This window comes from Aythya ferina (assembly GCF_964211825.1).
Source record: "Aythya ferina genome assembly, chromosome: 24".
Taxonomy (NCBI): Eukaryota; Metazoa; Chordata; class Aves; order Anseriformes; family Anatidae; genus Aythya; species Aythya ferina.
This window is the reverse complement of record NC_140322.1, coordinates 2586836-2610466: the sequence shown is the minus strand read 5'-3', so window position 1 is coordinate 2610466 and position 23631 is coordinate 2586836. Positions and strand designations below refer to the sequence as shown.

General features: G+C 47.5%; 1 protein-coding gene across 1 annotated transcript in view; it reads left to right on the top strand.

Annotated features, from left to right (window-relative positions):
* CSF3R (colony stimulating factor 3 receptor) overlaps positions 1–23631 on the top strand; it is a 353819-nt gene that overhangs the window by 227909 nt on the left and 102279 nt on the right. The gene's annotated exons all lie outside the window — the stretch shown is intronic.

Genomic DNA, 23631 nt, shown 5'->3' with positions numbered 1-23631 from the left:
TGTTTTATACCTGTCATATTCAAGGGTAAACTTCCAGCACTTGAGAAAGCTGCTCAGATAATTCTGAAAAGCAGACAGTTGTGCTAGCCTCAGTGTCTAATCAAAAGAAAAATATGTTGTCTGTTTAACAATACCAACATTTTGAGACTCCTCAAAGCAGTTAACCCATGGACACAGATCAAAGGCATCTGAAGTTTGGCTAAGAACTTACATGATTGAAAACCCATGATGTAAATTTTAGTCATTGAAAAGTCAAGCTGAGCCATCAAACAAAAATAGTGCCTATACCCTGACATATCAGGGAATAGACATTGTACTTTCCAGGTGATAAACAACTGGGAGAGCACAGGCTTCAGATCATGAGAAATCTTCTGGCTTTATACTGCAGTCTGGTTCTATCAATTGGAAAGTTCAGACAAACTTTATTTTAGGGCATTAAGAGTTGAAGGTCATGCTGTGTATCACCGGAATGAAAAATTCTCATTTCTCACAGAAAGTGCTAGAGTAATCCCTTCTGACTGTCACTGCGATTGCATACGCTGGATTAAAAGGCACAAACGGTGTGAAACGGCTGATGAGATCTTCTGGGCATACCGATCCTTCTGCTGGTGAGCACTGAACTTAATGAATGGTAACCAGTGAAAATTGCTCCATCAGCGTTCCTTTCGCACAAAAAATGCTTTACATAGCAGCATTAGTGGAAATTCTGTCTGTAGGGATGTAGGCTCCGCACACCTGTACCCAGGGGCACACGCAAGCCTTCTAGCCTATTTTTTCCAGTTCAAGCAAACCCTTCTAGCTGGCTCTGCTAGGGAGATGAGGCAACACGACTTAATGCTATCTATACAGGAGGCTTTTCATTTCCTCCTCCCCCAGGAACTGCTTAAGTCATTAGTCTACTTCAGCCACACCTGACAGAGTACAGAGATCAGCCTCGTGTTGTAACCGAGTTCTTAAAAGGTTGTTTGTGCAGAGGAGGTGTAACGGAAAGAAAGGCTGCAGCTTTTGCCCCACGCTTTGCCAAACACCAAAGAACCCGAGGGGACAAGGGGCAGAGCAAGGAGGGAGGCTTTGAGTGCTCCAGGCAGAAGGCTGCACATCGGAGCTCATGCCTCATTAGACAGCAGAGAATCCAACCACAAGACGTGCACCTATAAACAAGGATCAATACACGGGCCTCATTAGTTCAGCCGTTCATGGAACGCCATGTTTTCATTACACTCATGAATTAGGATTTTCAACCCACTGAGGGGAAAAGGGTGAGCTTTCAAAATGCAATTATGCCAACGCCGAAGTCAAGGTTGGAGGAACACTGTCAATAAAATGAAGGTTTGAGCCCGCTTCCAGAAGCAGTGCTGACATCTGTCTGATGGGCACTGGACACCCCTGACTCCGGGGCTGATGACAGCTCTTTTAGACCACTCTGCAGGATAAAGAAGCATTGAACAAACTAAATGCTGTGAGAATCAGGCCCCTTTTGGTTTACTGCCTACTACAAAAAACAATTAGCAGCCGTTGAATTACGCTGCAATTTGTCAACACCTCTTTGCTTTATTAAGAAGGACCCATTGATGCTCCAGTGGCTAACACCACATATTGGAGACCGATTAGCTGCTATCTCGAGTTAATTTGCCTTAAGACTCTGCCATTTGCAACTACATTTCTTAAAAAAACAATGTTGCAGCTCTCTTGCCTCAGTGTGAAGAACACTAACTGTAATTATTTCACAACGTCCGCACCATCCAGGGAAAATTCAGAGCTAGTAGGTGTTCCGCACAGATTAGCATGCATCAAACCATTAGGGGCAGGACATCCAGCGCCAGGTTACATCTCCCATTTCTGATCAGTAGGAAAAATCTTCAAACTGGGCAGGTGATGTGCACATTTTAATGCAAAGAGCAGGACTTTGCCTTCACAGCTACGACTGAGATCACAGTTCGGATATTTTTCATCTTAAGTGGAAAGCATCAAAAAAAGGGAAAAAAATGCTTTAAAGAATAGACACTGTATTAAAAAGACCTGTTCTCTAGAGTGCCAGAACCAGAGCACCATTTCCAAGAGGAACTGCTGCACTCACTGAACAAGCTCCTTTGTACCCTAAGACCAGGAGCTGTGGCAGTGGCAGCACCGCTCCAGTGCCAGTCTCAGAGAACTGGTGCTGAAAGGGCACAGGAAACCTTCACAGTCATGTTTTATTTAGGTACCAGAGCCATTTGCCCAGATCCTCAAAAGCACTTGGACTTTTAATGCCCTTTGCAGAAAGCCCTGCAAGAGGTACACACCTAACCAGTTCTGACAGTGCCTGCCCTCTGAGCACCACACTTGCTCTGCCCTTCCAGCAGTGAGAAGTTAAGCAGAGGAACAAGATCTTGCTACAGCTCTACTCAGGGGCAGCACGGGCTGAAGTATCGAGATCTCCCAGGATTAAGACCTTTGCATGCAAAAATCAATCATTAAAACACGCATGAGCTGATCGGTTTCACACGTGCATGGCCTGTAACACAAAATACCTTGACTGCAGCCAAATGAAAGCCTTTACACAGTCTCCAGTATCTGCATTTTTCTTTGTTACAGTGACCTCCAGAGGTACGAGGTAACAACTGAAGTTCCCAAGTAGGAAACGACAGTTCACTCCCACGACCGTACCCGCAGCGATGTAGCACTGACTGGGCTTTGCACAAGCAGCGTAAGATGGAAATTCCATTTTAAGAAGTTTACAGGGATAAAAGCTACATCCCCACCCATACAGCCTGCCTACCAACAAGAAGGCTCTGTAATTACAGACACTTTGTGTGAATGGTGCTTCCACACACGCCTGCCACAGCTCTTACCAGCTCTGAAGCAGTGTCCTAACGATCTCAGAGACTGTTGGAGGGCAGATGAAAAAAGCCGAACAATACACAATGCTACCAGCTCCCCTCAATAAATGTTATGTTGCTGAATGAACAAGGTAAGGACCATCACTCTTACAATGTGTCGCACCAGAAGAGCTCTGTAGTGGCACTGCAGAGCCTCCTGGAGGGACGGGGCTCTCCCACAGGAGTGAGCTTTGCAGTCCAGCTCGGAGGAGCCAGGCTGGCTCTCTGGCTCCACCAGGGCCTGCCCTCCTTATCCTGAGCACATCGCTGTGCAGCATGAAACAGAAAAGGAAGAAATCCTTCCCTTCTCCTCCCACCTTTTGTTTTGCTGCTTTAGATTGTACGTGTGGATGCCCAGCTCCCAGCAGTGGAGGGCTCGGGTGCCCTTGGAGGGTGCCACCTGGGTGCTCATCACCCACGTCCCAGCAACACCAAGCACCCAACCTGCGAGGGAGCAGAAACCCCAGACCAGTGGGGAGAGAAACCGCCCTCCTGCCGAGCCATATGGGCCCCACGGACACCTGATGGCACCGTACTCAAGAGAGGTGTGCCCAATATCCCTGCGACTTGCTTGAGAGCCCCCAGCTTCCCCTTGCAGCTGGATCGTTGCCCCTTAAGCCATTTCCTCGTCTCCTCCTAAATCTCACTGTGTCATCACGTTTCACTCCAACCTGGCCCTTCAGCAGCTCCGCTGTCACGTAATAAGCAGACTGCCAGCACTTCTACAATTAACTTGCAACGTAAAAAAGAGGCTGCAACAAGACAAGAGCAAAAACTGAGCTTTGTATCAGCCTCCCAGCTGACACATCAGTAATTTTCTGACCTCTCTACACAAAGCTGCAGTGTTTTGGGACACAGACCCTGAAGACACGTCCCAAGCACGGGCTATGTGCAGGGATTCTCTCAGAAAGCTGGGGGGACATGGGCTGAAAGAGCCGGACCCTCCCAATGCCTCCCAGGCCCCCGAGCCAGGCATGGATGAGAAGCCAGAGGGATTTTTTCACTCCTGCTCCTCTGACAAGCACCACAGACACGCCGCTCCCTTTTGCCTTTAGGAACAAATTATGGCTGCTGTAAGCAAGAGGATACGGAAGGGTGGATTTGGTTGCATTTACTAACCTAGTTTTTATTTCCTAATAGAATTTCCCATCTAGGATGGTGTTTATAAAGAACATTACGCAACAACTCATTAAATTCTTCATAACTGCAGTACTTTATTCCAGTTTAAATTGCAGACATGGCCTATTTTTATGCAAACAAATACTTTCTGAACAACTTTGAGCTCCCATGTACACTAATTAAATCTGTCACATGCACAGTGGAACCTTAAATTATATTTGCTCAGTCCTTCAGCAGAAAATGGTGCTTTGAACTGAGTACATGATGAATGAAATTGCATTTTTTGTCCTGCTTAGGGGAAAGGAAGGAAAAATTCCTCCAAAGCATCTTAAACACAATTCTCTGTAGTTTTCTGTTGAATCAAAAAGTCAACCTGCTGCACAAGTGTCACAGCAGGCTTTGTCCACAGAGGATATTCTGCTTCATAAGGGTGTTACAGAGCACCCTGGGAACAGAGGCTAGAAAGAACAGAAATTGTGCAGGAGCAAACAGGGTCCATCGTGCACAGCACAGGCAGAGGACACTACAGGTATTCTCATGCTTTCCATCTGAGGAGTAGCGCCTCTGAAAAACCCCCAGATCTGACTCCCAACTTCAGCTGACTGAAAGCCCACACCAGGACGTGCTTTGTCTCAGGGGCTGCAAGCAAGAGGGAGGAGGACAAGACCAGATGTAAGCCACCAGCTCACCTGCAGCAGCCACTGGACGTGCACAGGCCCTATTTTGGGGCAAGACCCCGCTGTTACCTGCCTGAGCAGAGGCCCCTTGGCTGCACAGGTTGTGAGCTCCGCCAGAGATCTGCTGGAGAAGAGCTCAGCAGGGAGGCCCTGCAAGGAGCTGTACATCCTCCAACACGGTGCTCCAACACGGAGCACCAGCCATCCCGGGCATCCTTTCTTCTCAGTGCAGCAGCTCTCGCTCTCTGCACACTTCATTAGCGGATGGGGAATAGCAAAGCATTAAAGTGGTGGCTGGCTGGGAAAACACATCGCACATTCCTTGGCTTTAAATAGTAAGAGTCAATGCGAATGGTCCTTAAGCTCTATTACAGTAATGTGCACTGCGTTTGTCATGGACACAGTATATTTCTGATTACCTTGTGTTTCTGGGAGACCAGCATGCATTATTCATAGGGGGAGATAGAGTTGGAACAAAAATATCCCTTCAGTTTGTATCACTGAGCTGCAAAAGGCTTCTCCTACTGCTAGCACTGTTTTTTAAACACCTAGAATGCTTAGGTCTGTTTTCTCTGCACAGCACTTAGCACGCATTTTGCTCAAAACAATAAATATAGGTACTCCTGGTGGACAGGACCCCCCTCTGTTCCCTAGCTCACCTTCATCCTCCCCCACCATGTATTATCTCTGCATGCAAGGGAACGGCAGGGCCGTGCTCAAACCACCTTCCCCCAGCCTGCGTGCAAGGAAGAACAGGGGGTACGAGATGAGACGTGCAACGTTTCTCTTCCCAGCCCTGGAAGATTTACACGCAGAGGGCACCCCACGGCCTCTGCACCCAAGTGGGCTCCGGGAATCCTGCTGGGGCTGGAGGCAGCACGTGCTGGTGGAGCTGCCTCGCCAGGAAGAGCTCCCTGCGAACTGGTGATGCTCGAGCATCCTTCCCCCTCCAGGCAGCAGGTGCTTTGTAACTCTGCCATCCCGAATCCAAATAATCCTTTTCAACTCATAACATATTTTTAGGCACGGCATTAATATTTAATGAGACAGCCCACAGCAAGTTAGATAGCATAGCAATTAATTTTTAAATGGTGACATTTATTACAGCATGTAACTGCTACCTAACTTGCTGTGGGCTATCTGGATAAATGTCAGTTAAATATCTAATAATTCCTTACAACTTAATATGAACATAAAAAAAGAAGAAGCACCCTGTAATTATCCATTATTTGCAAAATTTAATTGAGATTTTAATTTTGGCATTTGGGTTTCTTTCTCTCATCTCTGCTTCAGCCTCTGAGGCTAAGTGATTTTTTGGTAATTTATCTATTGATTAATTTAGTTTCATCTGATGTTTAAAACCAAGCTGCTAAGGCCCAAGGTACAGCAGGGAAAACCCTGATTAATGTTGCAACAGCCTGAAATTACATCCAGCAGCGCACGTGACAGGCCTGGAATTGCCAAAGGGAACGAAAGGAGAGACTGGACCTGCAGCGTGCAGGAGCAAGGTGGTCAGACACCTGGGCCAGATCCAGCCCCAGCAAAGGCACACAAAGCGTCCGATGTGAACACAAAGCAACAGCAGGATTCTGCCATTCACCAAGGCAAAAGACTTGCAGAGGGTTAAGCTATCATGTGTTGTCCCAACATCTCAAATCCTATCTATTGCCCCCAGCCCACGAGACAATTATGAACAAAAGGGTACCAGGCAGCTCCCATGCTGTTTGACGTGCCAGTGGGATGAGAGAAGGGGAAAGCTTGGTGGAACATGGCGCTGGTGATCCCGGCAAGTTTGATAGGAAAAGCCAGAGCAAAACTGAATGGAGTTGGAATTACAAACCCTCCATTATCAGATAGCATTCTTCCCAAGAAAATTTCATTCACAAGAGCTACTAAACGTTATTAACACAGAGAGCACGTACCTCCACATGGCTCTGCAAAATAACCAGCTGAGCTGCCCCCAACAGAACCCAGCTTCTGCTGCTCACTGAACAACAGACTCATGGCACTGGGTAAGGAGCGCTGAGAACCTAGCTGGTTAGCTTTGAAAAGACAACTTCATACACAAAAGAATAATCTGATCAAAACTAGCTGAAAACAGAAGAAATAATGCATCAGCATAAGCAAGGCTGAAGTTTAAAAGTTCACAAGTTGTTTACCCATTTGACTTTGCTGTTTTTCAAACCCAGCACTACGCCTGCCCAGTTCCCCCAAGATTCTGCATTTCATTTTGAGACCGAGACTACGCTGTGGTCAGGGCACAAGAGGCTAGGTCCTCCTCTGACACAGCACACTCTATGCAATATTTAGATTCGACAATACCTTAATGGAACAGAATGGCTTGGCAATTTTGAGAGAGGCAATTTCAGGGGATTTTTCTTATCACAAGCCTCAGAACTGTACAGATGTGCACTTACACGGCTTCGAGTCAGGCCAAGCTTGAATTAGGGGCTCCATGTGGATCCCCTGGTAAATTCCCATTTCGTCTATCTAGCTTTCTGAGTTTTCCTTTGGGGTTGAAGTTTCCCATGCATTGGTCCCATTCCAGAGGTGGCTGTCCCTGGGAAATCTGAACAAACTTGTTTCTTGACACCGTCTCAAACTTTTGAATCAGATTTTTGGCATGACACTTCTCTAATCAAGTTTCTACACTGCCCACAAAGGGAACCGACTCAGTGCAATACTGCTAACAGAAACGAACAACCTTATAGCAAGGCTCGCTCTCTGTAAGGCACATCTAACTTGGAGACACCTCATGCTGACTTGGTCACAGCGCACACTTTACAGACTCTGGAGGAGAACTAACCTCTGACCACGGGTTCATCTGACCTGTTCCAGATACCTACCTTAGCACATTAACAGGCTAAACACTGTCCTCTGGATCCATCCTGTTTCCTCCTTTTGTCTCTAACATTTGGAGGAACTAGTTCAGACTTCGATACCCAACACCGCAGGCTCGTACCCTAACCCCACACGCCTCCAGCTGGTCACCAGTTCAAGTAAGTTTCTCACACCTTGACCTCAAAGCAATTCAGAACAAAAGATTTTTGCTTTGACATAAACCTTTAAAATTTTAAATAGAAAAACTTCAAATTTATAACAAAAATTTCCACTTCGCAGAAGTTAGGGCAAACTCTTATAAAACCCATACTAAGAGTTTCTTTGCTCAAGAAGGCTAACCAGGAAAATCGACACCAAAGAATACCTACAAACCCTTTCTTCCAAAAATAAAACACTGTGCAAAAACCTGTCCATTTAGGGTGCATTTCTATTAGAAAAGGATTTGAAATCTTTCCAATTGAAAGTCTGACTTGGAGCACAAGATAGCAGCAAAAACATAAAACATAGGCGTTGGAGATGACTGTGAACTGGCCCAGTTTAAGGTAGGCTCGTTCCTGATCAAAAAGGCAAAGAGGTGAGCACAATTATTGCACGTCTGGTATAGAAGTGCCATAGGAACTGTAATCAAAGGGTTTCAGTGTGAGGCCACGAACAGAGGAAAAGAAGCCCGAAAGTGGCAGTCCTTGCTCAATTCACAGCCCATGTGATGCAGCCGTGCTTCAGGCTCCAGAAATCCTTAACGCGTCCGATAGCCAGACCAGCAGCCTTTGAAGCCTCCTGCAACTCCAGCAAGGTTTATTAGCCCCAGATTACTCAAATGGTTTGAAATAAACCAGCGACTTAAACACTTCCTTCCGCTGAAACAAAACAAAAGCCGCCACAGGATCTATTAATCTTTCCTACAATAAAAATGATGCATGCTCACAGCGCTTCGTAAGATCGAGTTTACCATGATTATTCCCCTTCTCCCGCGGCGCCCTGGCTCCTGCGGCCCCCCCCGAATACAGATGCCATTTGGAAAGCAATCATTAGCTCAGGCAGCAGGGAATGCTTCACATCCCATCATTTACCAGCTGCCTACAGAGCAGCACACGGCCTTCTCCAGACAATCAAAATACAGGGTGTGCCTGGCTCCCCTCTTTCCCCAAAAAAAGAGGAGGAAGGTTGCTGGACATGGACTCCGTTTGCTGGTGGGTTTTTCCATTAATGTGCAAAATAGGGAAAAAAATGCAGGAGAGGGTTGTGTCTTGGCCTTAATCATGCTGGCATTGTGACGGCGAGGTGGCAGTTGTAGTCTTTCTGACTCATTAATTACTGCTGACAAACGATGGTCCAAGCCAGCGCTAAATATGTACTACACACAGAAGCTGATTTCCTCTTAAGGACCCTAAATAGCAGGGTAGAGCTGTCGGAAATGAAGTCTGTGCCCACAGCTGTACTGCAGCCCTCAAGCACTTGTAAGCAAAGCTCGGACACCTTGGACTCAGACCTAGATCGGGGCTTTTGGCCTCCTTCCCAAGCTGAGAGCTGCTCTCCCCTCCCACAGCACCCCAGTCCCCTCACCTAAGGAGGCTTCCCCCTTCCTCTGCTCGGGGCTGGAGAAGCCGACTCCTCGCAGAAGTTTCACTGAGGTGTGTGAGCAGCAGAGCCGGTGGCTTTCTCCATCACGCTGCTCACGCGAAGCCTCCTCTTGCTTCGTGCTTTGTTGCTAACATGGCCTACAGGATAAAAGCTATTGAGGCTTCATGGAAAATACACTGCTTCAGAAACAATTCTGCTTGTACATCATACATTTTCCTGTCATTTTTATTCCCCTGGTATTTTATTACTGAGAGATATTTGCATGAAAATAGAATCTTTGTTTCATAAGAATTCATCTGCTTCTGTTACCCTGGTCCTGGAGGAATTCATGGTGAATGAACACTGTATTTCTCATGTTCTCACACACAAAAAATGCCAATTATTTAAATTATTGTATCTTCTGGAGGCTTAATTTCCCTCCATGAATCTCCTGTTCAATCACTGCCACAGTAATCTTGAGACCTGAATGGGAAGGACGGCTACCGAAGCAGCAGCTGTAGGAACCTGACAGTGGATTTTTCTAAAGGGCTCTGGGGCTCCAAAAACGCCGCATTTACATTCCACGAGGCAATCGCCATGGGACTGCCGCTGACAGGAAACATCAGGAGCTTTAAGATGGGGCATCGTAAGTAGGGGAAGTTTGGGATTAGAGCATTGTCTGTCTGTCAAAACCAGCAGCACCGTCCTTCCCCAAGGACAGGTCCATGCCCAGAGGGCAATGGGTGTAAATGAACACATTCATGTTTTTCATAAAAACATATTACTTTGGGGAGACTGGCTGCAACAGCACACTTTTCACTTTTCAGTCCTTAGAGCTTTAATCAAAATTTGTTTTGAGATGCTTTCCAAAACATTCACAGAAATACTTTCCAAAAGCTGGAAGAACACTTGCAATTGAAAAAAAACAACCTGGCTTTGGAGACTAACGTGATGTTACTTTCAGTTAACATTTTGGTTTAAAATCCAAGAACTTCATAAAGAGGAGACAGGAAGGCTGGGACGCACTGAACACAACTGCATCAGCAGGGGGGGTTCTCCACATCACTCGGGTTTGGTGTCCTCCTAGACCCACCACTGCCTGTGCTGCTGGATCTCGTTAGCCCACTTCTACAGAGCAGCAACTGGCTCCCCGTTAGCTGCCCCATCCCCAGCCTGTTTTGGGTGGGCTCCCCAACTACAAGCAGCCTTTCTTAAACCCCAAATACACAGACATTAATTCTTAGCCCAGAGATCCGAGTAAGCCAGATGGAAGCCTCAGTATATGGTACTTCTGAACAGGCATTTTGTTCCCTCCTCTTTATTTAATTGAAACAAATATATCCATTTAAATCTACATATCTTCCAAATTTCTAATGCCTCCTGTAATTCACGCCAATCTTTTATCACTTGAAAAACAATCAGGTTCTTTACTTGCCTAATTCTGTTTTGCTTGCTCCCAGGCAATTTAGATCCTGAACCATCAACTCGTGCACATGTTCATTAGCCTCATCCATTTAGCTGCTTGGGCAGCTGTGCTATTTAATGGAGCTGAAAAAACTGCATGAATGCTCCCTTCCAACGCAAGCTGTAGACAAGGAACCTGCAGGGTTTCCTATCGCAAAAGCAGCTCGCCCAGAGGCAGGGAATACAAGTGACAGAGCCAAGCTCGTCTTCTGTTTATGAGGCCGCAAATTCTTGAACTTCCCGTTCAGATTTCCCCATCTTGTGTCAGCTGATAGCGAGGGAATCTCAGGTCTCTTGGTTAGAAACAAGCCGGTGTGATTTCACCGCACAGAAACAGGAACAAGTATGTAATCCAGAAGCACTTACAGCGGGGTTTTTGAGCTGTTTCGCAATTCTGGCATATTTGAAGCACTTGGTCTGATGAAAACTATTAAGAAAGCTAAATGTATTGGTGCTGAAAACAATCAGCAAAACAAACCTTCACCTAACAACAAAACAGCAAGTTGTGAATTCTGCCCTTCACAGTGAAGCTCTGTGCTGAGCAGCGCAGGGGGAGGACGGGTTTCACGCTGCCCCTTCTGCAGGGCCCAGTTTCACCACTGCTACTCCCACTGCACTGCAGCTGGCAGCATTAATTATTTTTTAAACCAAGTTCCCTTGCACTGGAAGGAAGAGCGAGCCAGAAAACATGTGGAGCATCTGCAACATCTTGCTGACTTGCAGATGGAATCAAAGAAGCGAACAGTCCCAGGAGGCTGCCTCCCGGTCTCCACTTGAAGGAGGCTGCACAAACAAAAGGGCTAACGAACCCCAATTAGCACACACGAGCATCTCCCAGCTAGGCAGATGCAGGAGTTTGTTTACAGCGGTGTGGTGGAAGCTAATAGTTAAAAATCAGCTTGTTCTCATTCCTCCCAGTTGTCCAGGCTACGGCTGTCCTGTTTTCCCTTCAATTACCAAATCAAGCATAAAATCCAACTGCAGAGTTACGCATACTGCAGAAAACCCATGAAACCGAGCGCAGACACCAGCAATGTAAAAGGCACTTGGGTCATAACTCACTAATAGGCCAGAACCAAAATAAATGCAGGCCTGTTTTGTTCTAGGAGGGCGGGCAATGGTTCTGCCACGACACCGCAGACGGGGATTTTGCAGAGTCACTGCGAGACTAACGAGCCAGAAGGAGCTGGTGGCTCCCAGCGCCGGGACAGGCAGCCTGCGTGCAGACAGGGCTCATCCCCATTCTGCGTGCACTTCTCCATTCTGCGTGCACTTCTCCCACCCCGCTGGAGCAGGCAGGGCAGTGCTAATCAGCGCGAGCACGCCTGCTTCCCTCTGATTTCCCACAGGCCCTCTTCCCCTGCTCGCAAGGCTGAGATAAACTAGCAGCAGGCTTAACCTTTTCCAAAGGGCATTCCCTCATCATGCACCATTTCTACCATTTCACAGAGCGTGTCCCAGAGGATTGGGAGACCAGGCTGTGTGAGCAATAACCTTTGAAAGCCGAGTCTGCTGGGCCCACAAATTACGAAATTAATGGCCGGTCTTATCCGCAAAAAGGCAAGTACACTGAGTAAACAAAAGGGAACAGAGCAGTCATCAGCTAAAAGGGACAGAGGCACTTTCTGCATCCCTTCTGTCACTGGATTCTGTATAATTTAAGGAAAGGATTCGCTGAATTCTGCTGCAGAGCACACGCTGCTTCGGGATTCTTCAGATGGATCCGACACGGCAGGAAAACAAGTTTCCTGCCTTGTTCTGGGTGAATCACCCCACCCGTGTCTGAGGGCCCCCTCTGCCAAACGATGACAAAGACACCAGAGCTCTGCTCCCCAGCTGCTGCCTGCCAGCTCCCGGGACAGCAGCCCACCGCACAGGGACCAGTCCCAGCCCCCGGCTGCTGCTGCTGCAAAGTGAAAGCGTCAGGATGAAACCCAGAGGAACTGGAGCTGGATGGGGGGAGCAGCAGGGCTTTCATCAGACCTTCTCTATTCAGGGAGATAATAACCAGAGAAGTGAAACGTTTTTGCTTCTGGCAGAACTGACCGCAGACCTGGAAGTTTATCAGACTATAAAATCTTTAATCTGGTCTTCAATTGTATTTTATTTGAGTGATTTCCAAGGGTAGAAATGTGCATGTTCATTCTGAAACATGGTGAAATGTAACAAAATCATTTGCCAGACTCCTTTTGGAACAGATGGGGAGGTTTGCAAGTGTGAAGTGTTATTGAAAAAATGAAAAAAGAGGTCCCCTATGTGTTAGTGTGCTCAGAGCGAGCTCTGAGCAGATGAAAGCTCCTATACACTACATCCCATAAATATTTCTAAAACACCCTGAGGTCTCAGAACACCAGACTCAGCTAGCAGCCAGGTCTGAAGCAGTGTCAGCACCTGACCAGCAGCCCTTTAGGAGAGCACTCCGGAGCTCCAGGGTGGGGTACAGGCCTGGTGCAGAGCCCCCCACTGCCGGGAAAAGCTTCCTCACCTAACACCCAGGGAAGAAAAGCCCCTTGCCAGGAATCAGCAGTCCCAAGGGATGGTCTCCTCAGGCCGTGGGCCCAGCTGGGATGTCCCCACACATCGCAAAGACAAAGCCTCAGCTGCAGGTCCCTTGGGGTGTCCGCTGACAGGCACCACTTGCACAAACAGCACATAGCCAGGCCAGGTTTGGGAGGCTCTGAGAATGTTCTTACCCCACACCACTGGAGATAAGTACTGCTGGAGATATTTCCATCACTTTCAAGCTGTTCTGTTTGTTGTTTTCAGCAGCTCTGAAGGCTGCACACCTCCCCTGTTGAAAGGAAAGCTGTCCCCCTCCGCAGCCTGTGATGCTAGTCTCAGTGCAGTTCTCTGAAGGAAGGGTAGCACCGGGGGAATGTATAAATATGTGAGCATCTGAGAAATGCACATGTAATTCACCAATTGATACAAAAACTGCTAGGAGCCTATCAGTTCTGACAGTCATTTCCCCAAGGCTATCCAATTATAATACAATGAACTAGAACTACTAAAATCCTAAACATGAGTGTATGTATGATACAGAAATGAGCCTTAAGCTGCAATTTAAAAACCATGCATGCAATGCAGAGATAGAGAATGAATTGTAAAGGTGAGGGCAGAACAGAAAGCTCCAGAACCAGCCGCAGAGCTCTGCGAGAGGGACTGCCACCTGAGCCTGGCACAGATGTGGGTGGCACTGCCACCTTGCCTGGGGCTGCTCCGAGCTTCTGCAGGGGATGGATCCTTGTGAAGTGTTCGTCAGCAGGATCAAAGCCTTCCTAGCAGCCAAAGAGTACAGCTGAAAGCTGAGACAAGCAGCAAAATAGGAAGAAGTCTTTAAGGAATATAACACTTGCAATAAATATTTTGTTGCAAGAGGGCTGGCCAGGGACATCCGATGCTGGGGCTGTTCCCCCACCCCAGAAGAGGAAAGGGCTGGTTTGCAAATACAAGATTTTGTGTCTGAGTTTGGTCCAAGTCCTTCCCCACCCTGATTGTGCTAATCACTTCACCTGGTGCTAATCAGACCAATGAAATGTTCCTCATTGTTAAACCAAGTGATTTATTATGAAGGCTGCCATGGAATCCTGCCACCAGCGTCACAAATTCGCAGAACACCGTCAGAAGCATTTCCAATGGCAGAACCTGAAGAGTAAAATATTGCCTCATTATTTATCCTTCCTCATCACACAGAAAGAGCGCTGAGCGCTGGAGAGGCAGCTAAGGCCCTTGTTGATTTCAATTGCGAACATAATCTAATACAAGGATTTGTTTTTGTAGATTTGTACCCAATGAGAGGCTGTCAGGAGCCAAGGGCAGCCTAGGGGCCAGCTGGCCCAACTGCCCCTTCCAACAGCCAGACTCAAGCACTTCTGCTCTGGGCAGGTAAACATAGGTAAGATTTTAAATAGAAGTAATGGACAAAGGGCAGCTCAGATGACAGCTACACACATTCCCCAGTAGGAAATTTGCAACTTTTTTATAGTCTAGGTACTGCTCAAGTAGTGATCCTCCCAAAAGCAGCTCTACAGAAACACCTCCTCCAATGAGAACTGCCTCCTTCTTTTGAGTCAAGGTGGCAGATTAGTCTGTGCTCATCCTTGGTTTACATATATAAATATATATAATGGTAAAATCCTTGCTCATGATGAAAACAGACTATGAAGGGAAGGGTGAGATGTCCACAGGCAGGTGCCTGAGCACCCAGCCACTTAACTGACCAATATTCTGTTTCCTCTGTGAACTTTTCAATGAAGCCATCAAAACAATTCTTGTTTACACCTAAAACAGGCAGTGTAAGATCTAGCCATGCTCACATCTTGACTCATTTCTTATCTCAAATCCAAAGCACCCCAACCCCTGGGTGACTTAATCCTTCACAAGTGCTTAGACCTGAGGACAGAATCCTAAATACCTGTGTTTTGGTGGAGCCAAGGAGTCCGTGAGCACAAGCACCCACAACACTAGCTGTTGTCAGCAGTGAAACTAAGCCATGGCAGTCACAAGGCCAGTAAGGACACCTGGTTTCCATAAGCACCAACCCTGCTTGCAAGAGAAGGTTCCCACTTGTTTTAACAGAAGAGCTCAATTCTATTCTAGCGCATCCCCTGGAGGGACAGCGTCCAAGGAATGTGGATCCTAAAACTTGGCAAGGTGGCACGGCGATGCAGTGGGCTGGAATTCACTTTAAAGCATTAGGAAGGAGCTGCCCTGCAGTCAGCCCATTCGAGGATTTTAATATCTACAGATTAAATGGATGTGACTAAGAATAGACACAAAATATTGCCTTGATTCTGCTTTTAGATGGGAAATTTGCTTGTGCTCCATTGCCAGGAGACTGCGTTAATTAAGTACTTACTCAGACTGGAGCTTGCTCAAGTCACAAGCAGTGCTTTCAGAGGGAGCCTGCTGATTTGAGCCAAGCACTAACAGGCTGCAGACATGCCTTGCATACAGCCCCAGAGCACACAGACTCCCCAGGTCCTTCACAGGCTTAGGAGCTGCTGCACGTTGATGGGTAGGAGAGGAGGAAGCAGCAGATACCACCAGTGGACTTAATCACAGGCATGACACAGGAGCACTTGAAAATTCAGACGCACAGTTAAAGGACTTCTGCTCACGAGACTGGGGACCTTTTTTGAACATTTGTTTCCAGGTTTCAACCATACAATGCATGGTCATGGGCATGTATTGTATCTCAGATAATTTTATTTTCATCTCATACCAGAAAGCTGAAATCCTGCAGGGGCAGACAGCAGCAGCAACACCCCCACATTCCTGAGCATCCCCTCCTGCCAGCTATCACCTGCGTTGTGCTGAGGCCAAGTTTCTGCTTGCACAGCAGGAGGAACGCAGGCTGTGTGCTCCGGGGTCACAGCCCCAGCAAGGGTCACAGGGAAAGGGCCCGACTTCACGCCACCTCCAAACAAGCAACTCACGTTTGCTCAGTTCATGAACCCAATGCCAAGTTTTCTATTAAATTTCACATGGGGTCAGGAAAAGTCAGGGTATCTGCTTTTCGCATCCTCCATCATCACCGGTAAGAGACCCTACTCCGATGCCAGCTGAGGATTACCCCACTCTAAGCAGAGCAGGATGCAACTCATTTCTCCCAAGGTGCAGTACCTTTCATGTGAAAAGGATTAAAGCTTTCGCAGTCATGGTGGTCAGTGCTGTCTGTTTTAAATGTCACAATCTGAGATGGATGCAGCAAGTTTTAAGTGACACACATCTTTTTGGCTGTGAGAACAAAAGGAGGTCCTGCTGTCAAACGGAATTTGAAGTCAGCTAATTCCACAGAGGAATTTTAGGATTAAAAGATAAGTTGTCAACCTAGTGTTTTAAGCTTGCCCTGCCTACCCACTTCAGAAGCCTGCAATACAACACATGAAATGCCTAAAGTGATTATGTTTCATAAGCATAGAAGACACGGCAAAAAAATTGATTACATGGTGATAATGGGAATATGCTAGCTGTTTAGGTGTCAAATGAAACAATTCTGAAGAATATTTTCGCCTTTAGAATAATACATCATCTTTCCAAACTGCCACAAGCTCCCCTGTTATTAATACTCTTCAGAATGACTACAATTGAAATGATAATGTGTTTCTAAATTAATATTGCATCTTCCCATTTCAGTATCTGATGAGCTGTATCAAAACTTCATTAAATCACTCCCTGTTTTGCCAACTACAGCTTATAATCAGGCCTGAGATACACATCTGTCTTCAGATCACAGTCCATGCTCTAAGCTGTGTTCTAACTCTGGCAAACTCCAGCGCACGATGAACTACACTAATGGGATGAGAGAGACAGCTAATGTGTTTTTCAGAATATGACACCATTTTTGAGTGCTAAATAAATATTGGAGACAATTAGCAGGCTTATCAGGCACTGACTTGGTGATCAGTTAAAAGTTTTCCCTTTTCTTCAGTACTTCAGGAAGCCGTGTTTTCCTCAAATTTCACATCAGTTGTACAGACTGAAATTGTTTATGTTCTGCCTGTTTTTCACTACAGGTATGAATTTCATCCCTTTCACACAGGGATGCAGCACACTTACAGCACATACACACGGTGTTTTAAAACATCTACTGCAGTCCATGCCGCTCGGCTTGGCACAGCTCAGCTGCTCCCGGAATCGCACCGCACACCCTCCAGGACAGGAGCAGAGCGCTCCGTGCATCCCCACAAGCACAACGCTCATTACCTGCCTCAAATTTAAATGGTAAATGACATAATTCAGCTAAGGGATCAAGCTAACTAACTTCCACATGCACACATTAGGTCAGTAAATTAATTAGAAAGCAATTTCAATACTTGTAAAAATTTAAATCCCTGGCTACCAAGGCCAGGCTCTGCTTTCCCCCTTGTGTTTTTGTTTATTGCTAAAATCGACTGTAATTAAGCTGTATCTGCCAAGCCAGGATTATACCTACCTTTTAAATTAAAATAGCCCCTTCAGCACCTGCTGATAAATGCAGCTAATTCATTTAAATTCCCATTTCAAGAAAGACATTTCATTTCAAGTTGGAAACTTAATTACTTGGTCAGGGCCCAGGAGACCGTGCCACCACAAAGTGATTATGATTGCCGCGTCAGGGCCAGGGACTCGGAGGAGCCCTCTCTCTGCTCAGGCCTCCCACGTGTAGCAGCTGCTCGGCCCCTCTGCTCTCACATCAGCTTCAGTCTTCTGCTTGTAAGCCTCCAAAGGGAGAAAAATCAAGCAAAACCTCAACATATTGAATAATTTCAGCAAGGATTTCTGCTCTTGAAGCCTATCACCCAGCTCAGCCCCAGCTACAGCCCAAGCAGAGCCCACTCAGGCCAGCAGCTCTCAGCGCCCTGCAGCCAGTGCTCAGAGTGCCTACCCCATGCCTCCTTGCACCGTGCCAGTGCTCCAGGATTTCCCCATGTCCGCCCCAAGAAGTAAAGCAGCTCAAAGTTTCTCCCGATAGCTTCCTCCCCTGCTGCAGAGTGATGTAGACTCCACACCTGAAGCCCAGCAGCTCCCCCGAGACGCACCCCTCAGGCTCAGTGAAGCCCTTTGGCACTGCCAGCACTCAGAACCTGCAAATACACAACTCCCTTCTGCACTCACGGCTTTACATACCTTCCCCAGGAAGACATCGCAACACTGACTATTTATTTTTGAAGGCCAGTGTTACTACTGCACTCCCGATTTCAGCCTTTGCCCCCAGCGGTGCACTGTGAGCAAGGAGAGCACAACTCGGCTGTTCAGGGCTCACCAGGCCTCATCGGCTCCAAGCAGAAAAGCCATAAATCAATTTGTAGTAAGCACTACAAAATTGATTTTTTTTTTTTTTTAAGTTACTGTATAATGGCAGTTCATGTGATGGGACAGGCTTTGGAAAAATAGATCATCTGTTAATTTGCATTAATGAGCCTTAGCAACGTTTGCCAGAAGGTGATTAAGGAACTGTACTAGCCTCAACCTCCGTCAATAGCACAAAAGCAACACGCGAGGCTTTCCCAGGCAGCCAGCAGAGCTGTGTCTGCTCCACCCCCAGTCTTTACGGGGGCATTTTGCATTAATACATTGGTGTAGCTGCTGCTTTCAAAATCCCTCCCTCAACAACTACGGCCATAGGTTTCCCAGGTAATAATCCAAAGCTTTCCAACACGCTGTGGCAGCTTTTATTGCCGGGGAATTGTGTGAATGTTTTCATTTTGACAGCGCTTCTCATTGCTTAGGTTCTCAGAGCTAGGAACAAACAGCATTTTTCCTTTCCAGGAGGAATTTGCAGTGCTGAAACATGAAACACCAGAGCTTGTCCTCTTTAGAAGGTATTTCTCAGGCTCTTTATTAAGCTATTTAGGTTGTTGAACCATGACTTCTTTAAATTGAAAGGACAAAGGAATTAAAATACATGAAAACACCAACTGAAACACACAATGAGGAAAGCATTTGGGAAGTGTGGCTGCAGCAATCTTACATAAAAAGATTTAATGAGTTCTGTGGGAAAAACATGACTCTCAGCAATTCGGCTGCAACGCTTTTTAGATCACTTGCTCATTACATGTGCTGCACTGGGACTTAAACTTATTTTGTCACTTATTATGAATTGCAGCCCCGTGTTCTCTGGGCTTTCTCCTCCCCATTTCACACACACTCCTTGACTCGAGGGTCAGGGTGGTTGCTGAGGCCCATTAGTTAACGTTAGGTCAGAGCAGCCACCCCAGGAAGTTCAGGGAAGGCTGCTCCTTGAACATTTTCAAGTATCACTCATGTTCGGATTCAAGCAACCCAAACAGCTTGAATGTTTCTCTTATGCTGACAAAGCTAGATGTTGAGACATCCCTAAGAGGTAAACATAGGTCTTTTAGGGAGTTGAGCTGAAGAATTTGGAAATCAAATTTGTTTAGTGTCAGCTAGGTAGGAATTTAAATGCCACCATAAATAAAAATAGAGAGAAATTTATCAACTTCTGAAACAGAACTTTATTGCGATGTCAAAGCAAAATGGCTAATCAAAAACATATTTGCAAACAAATGACTTGACCTGCAAGAAATTCCACGCTCCAAGGTCAGCTGTTATCCAAATCAAACTTGGTCTAGATTTTCTTCCTAAAAAGTTACATTCCTTAAGAACAAAATGTTGCTCAGCTCAGAACTGACAGCTGAGGAGATCCCTTCTCGTCCTCTGAGCAAGCCACTAAGTTCAGTGGAGCCCCTGATCGGACCTCAGCTCAGAGTAAGAAAAGGAGCTCTTAACGTGAACGTTAACCTTTTCCAAGGGTGTTGGGAGCAGAACAGAGGAAGAAAGGGAGAGATGAGCATGGGGGCAGGTCAGCGTTAACTTCACAATGAAGAACAGTTGTCAGTACACCGACGTACTGACAGCAGTGATGTGAGGACAAGCGGATGGCAATTTTCCTCTGAGGTACCCAAATACACAGCGAGGACATTACCGGGCTGCATGCCGTGGCTGGGGGCTGCCACAACCCTCCATTTGTGTGTTAATGTAGCTGTGCCTTTACACCACGCTCCTGCCGTGGCATGAGAAGCCCAGCACCAGTCCCTTGGACCTGCCCCTTGTCCAGATGCTGCTCCCCAACCACCTCTCCTCCCCTCGCCCAGGGCATCTGTGACTGAAGGCCCAGGAGCAGGCAGGTCCTGCTGGCACGGGGCTGCCCTCCCGCCTGCCCTGGTTGTCTTCTGCAATCCCCAAGCCCCAGGGCAGATCCCTGTTGCTACTCTGCACAGCTCTGTCATGCCAGAGCGTGGGTTTAGGAGCTCATTCGAAACTGAGCTCATGAACAATACAGCTATAGAAATCTGAAGTCATAATTAATATACGATCCTGCTAACACAGAGCAGTGCACTCTTAACACCCAGCATTATGAGCCACTTCTGCCTCAGCAAAATTCCTCTTATGCTTCAGAAGAGGAGCACGTGTTTTCTTTGCAGAACGCTGCTGGAGACCGGGCCAGATCCATGAGAGGTGGAAATCAGCACGGCTCTACTGAAAGCCATTTACACCAGTTAACAGAACAGCTTGGATTCCTCACTGCTACAAACCCAGCAGTGCAGAAAGGGCTTTTTCAGGGGTGTCATCCCTTCTGCTGCTTCTCCTGGAGCTGCTGCAGCTCCACATTTTGTGCAGGAGAGCACCTTGAGCCAAACCTGCTCACAGCTGGCTGAGTTTGTGAGCAGCGAGGTGGAAGGTGCTGATCCCACAGCCCCAGCAAGTGGCCTGGAAGTCAAACCCCCAGGATCCTGGCCGTGGTGAAGTCACGCTGAGCCACAGAACGACACAGGGAACATCAGCAGGGTTTGCTGCACGAGGCAGCCAAGGACTACAGAGCTGCACGATGCCAGGCTTTGTTCAATGATTCATTATCCTGATCCGCTGAATAATTCAGCATGTGGGATTAATGGCATATGCCACCACAACACATCCCGTATGGAGCCTGGCTCCCTCAGGAGGAGCTTTCTCCAGAGGTGGCAGCACCTCTCCTGTCCCCCCACGCTTGTGTAGTGTGATGGCTGGGGAGCTGCAGGCTCACTGGGGTCCCAGCATCAGGCCTACAAGCACCATAACAGAGAGGGATGGGGAGATAAAGAGCTCTCCTCTTAACTCTCCCAACCCAAAACACACCAGAGCTGTGGGTCAGCCAACAGCAGCAAGCTCTAGCCTCTTCCAGCAACACTTCACAGAGCAGCACTGGAGGCCAGGCAGAGGAGACACCTCAGCAGTTCCTGAGAGAACCCGATTGTCTGAACACTGCACCAGGCCTCCCTCATGCCACAAGGATTTTTGTATTGGTGAGGGAAGGACGCAGTCCTAGCAGACCAAGCAGCACGTGCTCGCTGCTTGCAGGGGCTCTGATCAGCCGGTGCTGCCGCACGTGGGATGCCCTGGACCCACTGGCTGAGGAACACAACCAGCACTGGCATCCTCCCATATCCTAATCAATAATAATTGAACAGAAGGCAATAACCAATTCAGAAGATAGAGATCTCGCTAAATTAAATTAACATGTACAGTGTAATCAACATTCATTAAGCCAATTTAGTCAAGTGATGACCTCAGCAGCTTTTAATCATATACTTAAATGTCAAATCAATATGCAGATTTGGTATAAATCTTTTCCAATTATACCCCATTAAAAACTTTGAGGTAAATAAATGTAACTGAGTCAGCTATGTCCAATGAATATAAATACAAGGACTCGCAGCAGCTAGCTGCTACCCACCCCCCGCGTACCCACGGGTATGCAGTAACGGGGTGCACTCACTGCTCATCCCGCAGCACCCAGCTTGTGGGCACCCAAAGCTTTGCTCCTCTCCCCATTCCCACACTAACAGAAGCGACTGCGAGGATTCTCCGTGACCTGCTGCCTAGATGCCTCCACAGCTTCTTCAATTGTCACACATCTGCTCGCTATCTCCAGTGACATTTGTCACCCTGGCTGCTGTTACACCATTTTCCTCCCTTCTGCAGCTGTTGTTGCATTACCTGTGAATCTCACCTGCAAGACGGGGAGAGGCGAGAACTTCCTGTAAAAACAAGATTTCCAGGAATGTTTTTCTAGGTAGTAAACAGGGCTTTGAACCACGGGAGGCCCCGGCACAGACAGAAATGCTCCACAGGCTCCCCTTGTCCAAGCTGTGCACACATGCTGCGACGGCCAAGCCTTCCCACATCGAAGGTCGGCCCCACCAGCGCCCCGGTCAGCGCAGCGGGGCTGGCAGCCCTCCTGCAGGCGTGTGTGTGTCAGCAGAGATAACGCCACGGCCGCCTTTTTCTCCCTGTCCTATTATTTAGGGTGATTGCGGGGCCGAGCAGCCTGACAGGTAAACACTGGTAATGTCTCGATAATATCACAGCAGAGACGAGGGGAGTGCTGCGCTGGCAGCAGAGGCAGCAGTAATGGGCCAGCCCTGCCCCTGTGCTGTCAGGCTCTGACCCTTTTTGGGACCCCTGCCCCAGTGCTCCAGCAACTTCACTGCCCCAGTGCCACCAGAGAGCCCATCTGAACACCGAGGGAGGTGTGGACAAACCCCTCGGAAGCCAGAGGAAGGTTTCTTCTATTTAGGAGAAAATTGCTAATAGAGATGACCAAAAAAAAAACAAGTGCTAGAATCCAAAAAGCACTTTGATTTTTAGACAGATGAGCAGAAATTCACTGATGTCATTAGCCCTTTACACTGCCAAAAACCACTCATCTCCTCCGGGTTTGTGGCTGCCACCCCATGTGCCAAGCAGGCAGCAGGAAAAGGGCACACGCTGCCACTGCACCGAGCTGAGCGCCCTGCAGCATCGGGGGCTCCGGCAGCACAAACACCGCGCCAAGGCGCTCGCTGCAGCTTCAGAGGAAGTTGGGCCTGCCTGCAGGAATGCCACGAATGCCTTGCAGTTCCACCTTCTGACAGCCTCCTGCATCTTCTGCAAGAAGACACTCCCTGGCCTTTCTGCTGTAGAAACGTGTATGTAGTACTGCGGGCAATTTTACCTGTGGGGCTGTCATTTGACCACGGCAAGCAGATGAAAAAGCAAGATGAGGTCAGCAGGCAAGCAGTGCCCTGCGCCAGAACTCTTTGTGGTTAGCATATCAGGCTTCTCATCAAAATCTCCCTTATGTGGGGAGTAAATCTTCTTTAATGCATCATACCTATTGCTAACTCACAGAACTGAAAATCTCATTTCATGGGCTCCAGGTTTACCAGATTACAATTCCACTGCAGAGAGTTTCTTAAAGTAATACAAACTGCTAATAAAATATCAGCAGGTAAAAGCAGCATTTTTCTCCCCATCGCCCCCAGTAGCGGGAGAGCACGGTCCTGCCCCAGCGGCGCGGGGCTGCCCTGCTATTCAGGCACAACACGCGGGAGGCAGCCGCCTCGCCACGGCTCTCCGGTGGGTTTTCAAGCTTTTCATTTGTGCTTATCTAAAGGGAAAAGCATTTCCTCCAACAATAGCTGTGAATTTATGATCAACTCAAGATGTCAAGATTGCCGAGAGACACCCTCTTTAAGGCTGCTGTAAATTGTTTAGACAATAGGAAATGACAGCTTCTTTTATAGCTTACAGTGGAAAATCCGGGATGGAGTGCAGATTTATTATTTTGCAGTTAAGGAGACCACTGA